Below are 6,064 nucleotides of genomic sequence, written 5' to 3'. Positions count from 1 at the left end.
CTGTCGTACCTGTTGTGCGAGTTACTCTGACTCTGAAAATGATTATTTTAAAAACTAAAAATACCAGCTCCACCAATTATTATAAAGTTCGATTAAAATGTTGAAATGATGAACAATTACATCATATGTGAAAGTATCAAGTTATGATTTGGACGACCTTTTCAGCATCAGGTCATCATCAACAGCACCAGAAAATTAGATAGCAACTGAAACAAGAATACGCTATTATATATCAGGACAATAGAAATCAGTAGGCCAAACCTATTTGAAGAAAACTACGTCCTACAGCAAGCAAGTGTCATTCTAAGAGCAAAAGCTTTTAAAACTTCATACTGTACATGCTGCTATTGTGCAAAAGGACCAGTCAATACTCATAATAGTTCGATGTAATCGAAATCTAACATCTCATTATAACATTATCTAAAATCATTATTCTATTTATAAGTTTATGATTATATTGATTATTGGGGAGATATTCTTTCATGAGATTGCGATTGCAGGACGCAGGTCCCATATCATCTTTTACCACTTGCAACACTTATTTTTTCTCGCTTTTCCGCCTTTTTACCGCCCTACCTTGGTATGGAAAGAATTGAACTTATTCGACGCACCAATCCTTATCCCAATAATCAGAAACTGGGCGGGAACTCAATACTAGGTGAAAAGACACTATCCGAAATTTGAATTGTGCCAGGGTTTCCTCTGTGTTGTTTTTTTGTAAGCGGTTTTAAAGTCTCTGTGACAAAGACATTAAGACGTGTCACTTCAAGTATATAAACACAGAGAAAACACTAGATAAGATGTTTACAGTAAGATACTGTGTAAAATAACTTCCAAAAAAATTCTTATAATAAAAATCGATTTGTTGTTACCTGTCCCTTTTTGTCAGATCCTGACCAGGAACAAACTTCAGAATGAAAATCAGATGCATGGACTCCAGGACAAAGAAGAAGTCAGTATCCAGGAACTCTCTCTAACTCAGTTTTATAGTTCATGACAAGCTTATCATATGCTCCGGTTTATCACAGTGATCGTAAACGCACCCATTTGGTGCACAACAAGGTTGCTGCTTTTTCTTCAGCATTTTCTTCGAGCCATGTAAATTGACTCATGAATTTTCATACTTTTCTCAATGACAATCCCAGTTTTGGGCCACACAGCTAAGGATGACTATTATTCTTACCTGGACCACTCTTGCATGTTTAAGGAGGGGAAGGAAAACAATCGGTCAGTTGGCACTTTTCAGTCCTTTACCATATACTGCTGCTCGAACTATTAAAATCCAACCCATGTGCTAACTTCTGAAGTCTTGCACTGGCTTTTATATTTGCTGATGTAGCATCCTACAGATAGCTTCATTCCAGAAAGATCATCTAGTGATTTCAAATTTGTGTCCACCTGCTCTTGTTCTCATGCTGGAAAACCACTTGCAATGCACTCGTTGATGGCTTTTAATTCATTAAATTCATTGTATCTTCAGTGCTATTGAATCCACATGTAGCATATCAGATCTTTTCCTATGATTATGCCACAAGACATTGTGCTTCAAATGGTTGGGAAGCTGTTGATATCATCATGAAATGATTTCACTCCATATCCACGAAATAGTTTTGATGGATGGCTTGTCGCATGCTTATCTAATTCCTCTGCAGAGTAGCCATAAACATTACCCGGATGTTTCTACTAACAAATCGTGAGGGTTTTGCTGCAGAATTAACATTCAATTCTGTGGGTTTCTTTTCATGTAGTGGACTGCCTTTCCCCTTTTCGCATCTGTTAATTGGGGATCAGTGAACTATACAGTATATTAATAATAATAAGGCCCCGCTCAGAAATACAGAGCTAGGGAGTAGTGGGTCCGAGGCTAATACTCGTGGTCAGGCACCCCCGGGGTCGGTTGGTAACGGACGCAGTCCAGTTGGATGGAGGCCGGGATAGAGCTACTCCCTCCCAGGCATTGCAGAGTCTTTTCCTGAGGTTCACGTTATAGCCCAAAGTCTTAAAACTATTAACACTGTTAGTTCCCCGTTACTAGTCCAAGTTCACGGGCTAGAACTTGACCTAACAGCTGGTGGAAAACCTGTAGACCACCGAACCTCCGGCATCTTATGTCCACTTCTCACAACACTAATGCATAGATTGCGATGTTTGCTAAATATTCATGTTTAGGAGGACGAATTTTTGTTTAATTCATTATAAAATTCTATTTGTTTAATTCATATAATATACACTTTATGATTGTTCGCCCATTTTTCTTCCCTTGCATTGCAAGCCCTGTTTGACCCTTGGTCCCTAGGGTCCAGACTGACTCCGGGCCAGAGGAAAAATTACGATTGCCAAGGTTAGATGCCGATAGGCAGTCGAGACCTTGATTGCGCCGATATATCAATAATATACACTTTAAGATGTTTGCCCATTTTTCTTCTCACTTGCATTGCAAAGCCTCCTTGTCTCTGTAAAAACATCCACTTTTGTAGATACACACAGTCTCTACGTCTTTCTCCTCTGGTCCCTAGGGTCAGCTGACTCCGGGCCAGAGGAAAATTACCGAGTGCCAAGGTTTTGATGCCTAGGGCTGTTCGAGACTCTTATGGACCCGATATAATAATAATATTATACAGTTACACATTAATTGAAACAATTATGGCCCCTTATTGTGGGGAGAGTATGTGTCGTCGTTAATGTGACCTTTTCGGTATAATCTTATCTGAGTGACTGCATAAGAATAATATAAGACGGGTTATCTTAAAGTTAAAAACTATAGACAAACGGGATAAATACCAAGGACCTGTTAAATTCAAAACAAAAATGGCAGCACCCTAATTTGTTTGTCAATTCTTTCTCTTCTACTACAGATTGACTAGAGGAACCATCTTTGGCGAGTATTAGGAATTAGGCCCATTATAAAATAATTTGCTGTAAGTTTGCAAGGCAAGGGGACTAAGTAGGTCGAGAATACTCAACTTGATCAGTAAAGCCCTGATTATCGCAACCTGCAGGCTTTTCTTCCCCCCCAAATAGTGCTTACATACGACATGAAACAACCAATCAAATCCCTGATTTACCACAACCCTGATTAACTTGCAAACTGTTCCCTTTCTCCCAAAACTCTGCCAGTAAAATCATGTATTATGTATTAAGGGAAAACAAACACATTTTAAAGAAAACAAAATTCCAATTTTTTTGCATACAATGATGCTTAATCTAGCTGGGTTCCAGTTAAGTAGAACGTGACTGTAGAACATAAATCTTCTTAGATAACAATTGATGCTCTAGAGGATCTGTCTTCAGCGTTGCATAACCTGAGATGTGATGCTTTTTTCATACACTTCAAGAAGAGGCCCTTTTTTTTCAATGACAAAAGTACGTCTCCTGGCGTGACCCCCCTGACAAAAACATAATAAAAAGATCAAAAAAATCGCCTTGGATGACTGTAGCATTTGGCTGACTTAAGCTGGATGTGATATGTTTCCAAGGAAAACCTTATATTAAACGTGCCTGTTTAGATGTTTAATTAATCAACACTTATGCCATGCCCTGCTTGATTGGACCCCAAGGAGTTTGACTACAAAAACATTAATCATGGACCCCCCGCTGAGAGAAAAACAAGCGCACCGGCAGTGGCCGAAAGCACCTGGTTAGGTGAAGATATGTCTCTGATAGAATTACAAGTTTGAAGTAGTTGAGGACGTCGGCTTTACGCTTCGATAGTGCTGACTTTTCATGAGTGGGATATGTTTCTTGAGGAAAGTCTTACCGTGCACTGTTTAGCCAATTATGCCATGCCCTGCTTGATTGGACCCCAAAGGAGTTTATTAACTACAAACACAAATATAACCTGATGGTCCCACATGTCGCCAACAAGAAATGGTTTTAAATTGACCATTGTAAGCCCCCAATCGTTATTGGTCCCCTCATTTCCTGGACCCTCGGCATTGCGTAAAGTAGTGTAAAAATGGCATAGTTGTAAAATCGACATTTTTTCTTGAACATTAGAGAAAGCCCCTCGAGATTAGCACGGGTCATATATAATATGACACGTTCATTGAAAGTTTGTTGAGGATATTGGGTTAAATATTAGTGACCCTACTAACATGGCACGATGATGTAAAATGTGTCACACTATCAAACTATATAAACCCTCAATGGTTAGGATAATCGTTTCATCCTTAGAAAAACTTTGTCGCATACACGATAATTTATCAGACGATAAGCTATCGCTTAAATGCGGCCGGCATGAGTTGTAACCTTTGTCACCACTATAAAAAATGTGACAGAGTTTATATGGCCCCCTTGTTGCCTTGTTTGACCAAATTTTCGAATTCAAATTTATTGGAGAGATGCATATGACGATTATCTAATATTTAGCGACTTTTTTCGTTAAATGGTAGCACCATGTAAACTCCGTTCACACATTTAAGAAATTTATATGAGGGGCATGTTTATGGCATCCTGTCAAGAATGCCGAATGTCTAGCATGTGTTTTGTTAGCTGAATGTGTTGGAAAATGTTCACCATGATTTCATTGTTATAGGGCAAATACTAAATACCAGAAGGCAGAAATAGGTAAATTTAGTCAAATAAATTTGATGATCTCTCACCGCTGTGTGAATTGAGTAAATGATTAGTATACCAACTTAAACACCCAATATTAGTTACTATGGTTCAATTACCAATATTTCAACCAGACGCCGGTTCATATACTTTATTTTATGGCATGGATATGTTAAATTGGCAAATTTCAACACTGAACAGGGGGGGGCATGGTACAAATTTTGTACACTTTCGTCACAGAACAAACAATTATAACTTTATTTGCTTCGTGGTTGGCAAAATAACTAATTTTCCGACAAATGCAAGAAAAACAAGTCACTAATGCTGACAGTGTACGATTTTCGAACCACGTCGCTTGGGTCCTCCTCAAGCATCACTGTTCTTGTTCAGGACTGTCCTCCTCTGGACAACATCTTTAATTCCCCCCAGGCTCCAACGTTCTGTGTCGGTCCCTTCTGTTGTATATCTTGGACACCTGGTTATAAAGCTTCCCCTCTGATCCCTCGGAAGCCTCCGAACATAACAAACCCACCCCACAACCAGGGCCTGATCGCAATCATGGGTCTCCTCTTCTCGTAAACACAGCTGCTTCTAGGACAGTGCTGGTCGGTCCCGTTCTGGGGTTGTGCGACGGAGAGGGTGTTGGTTGTGTTCCAGTCTGGAATACGTTCGAGGACTGTGGTGTCGCTTCACGCGAGAGAGCAAAGAGAAGGACATTTTTGAACTTATCTTCTTTGCTAACATTTCGTACTCCTTCAACATCCTGAGGAGAAAAATGAATGCGATAAAATCAACCGGAAAGAGAAAGATAATTTTTACCAAGGTGGAATTGTAAATTATTTTACATTTCCGGTATCGTAAATTACAATTATTATAAGTGTTATCTCCTTTAAATAACAAACATTACACACCTCATGATGAAATGGATCCACTACAAGCACTAATGTCTTCACTTTCACCAAAAAAACCTATTTCCAAGAAATCACAAAAGTCTTCAGTGGTTTGAGTTTGCCCTTCAAACCTAGTGTACCTGTTGTCTCGAGTTACTCTGACTTGAAAAATGTTTATTTTAAAACTCAAAACCATTCCAGCTCCACCAATTACTTTAAAAGTTCAGAATAAAATGTGAAAGATGAAACATAATATTTGAAGTTCAATATATGATTTGAGACGGACCTTTTCAAGCATCACGGTCCATGTCATCAACGGGCACCCAGCAAATAGCTAGCAACTGTGAAAACAAGATACGATCATTATATATCAGACACATAGGCAACACATATTTAGCGCAACAATTGACAGAAAAATACGTCATCACAGGCAAGCTCGATACCTTTTAAGAGCTAAAAAAGCTTTAACCTTCATTCCTGTACCTGCTGATATTGTGCAATACCAGTCACCTACTCACTAATAGTTCGATGTTAATCGATAATCTACCATCTCATTTACATTATCTAAAAATCATTATTATAATTATAAGTTTATGATTATATTGATTATTGGGGATGAT

At 38.7% G+C, this 6,064-nt stretch overlaps 1 protein-coding gene across 1 annotated transcript in view; it reads left to right on the top strand.

Moving 5' to 3' along the window:
* Positions 1-2,912: 2,912 nt before the first annotated feature.
* LOC134824574 (uncharacterized) overlaps positions 2,913-6,064 on the top strand; it is a 36,511-nt gene continuing 33,359 nt past the window's right edge. The window contains exon 1 of the mRNA XM_063836483.1: positions 2,913-2,916. The gene's annotated coding sequence lies outside the window, so the exon portion shown is untranslated. The remainder of the gene's footprint in view (positions 2,917-6,064) is intronic.

Source organism: Bolinopsis microptera, chromosome 12, assembly GCF_026151205.1.
Source record: "Bolinopsis microptera isolate Bmic1 chromosome 12, MBARI_Bmic_1.0, whole genome shotgun sequence".
Classification (NCBI taxonomy): domain Eukaryota; kingdom Metazoa; phylum Ctenophora; class Tentaculata; order Lobata; family Bolinopsidae; genus Bolinopsis; species Bolinopsis microptera.
This window is presented reverse-complemented; position numbering and strand designations above follow the sequence as displayed.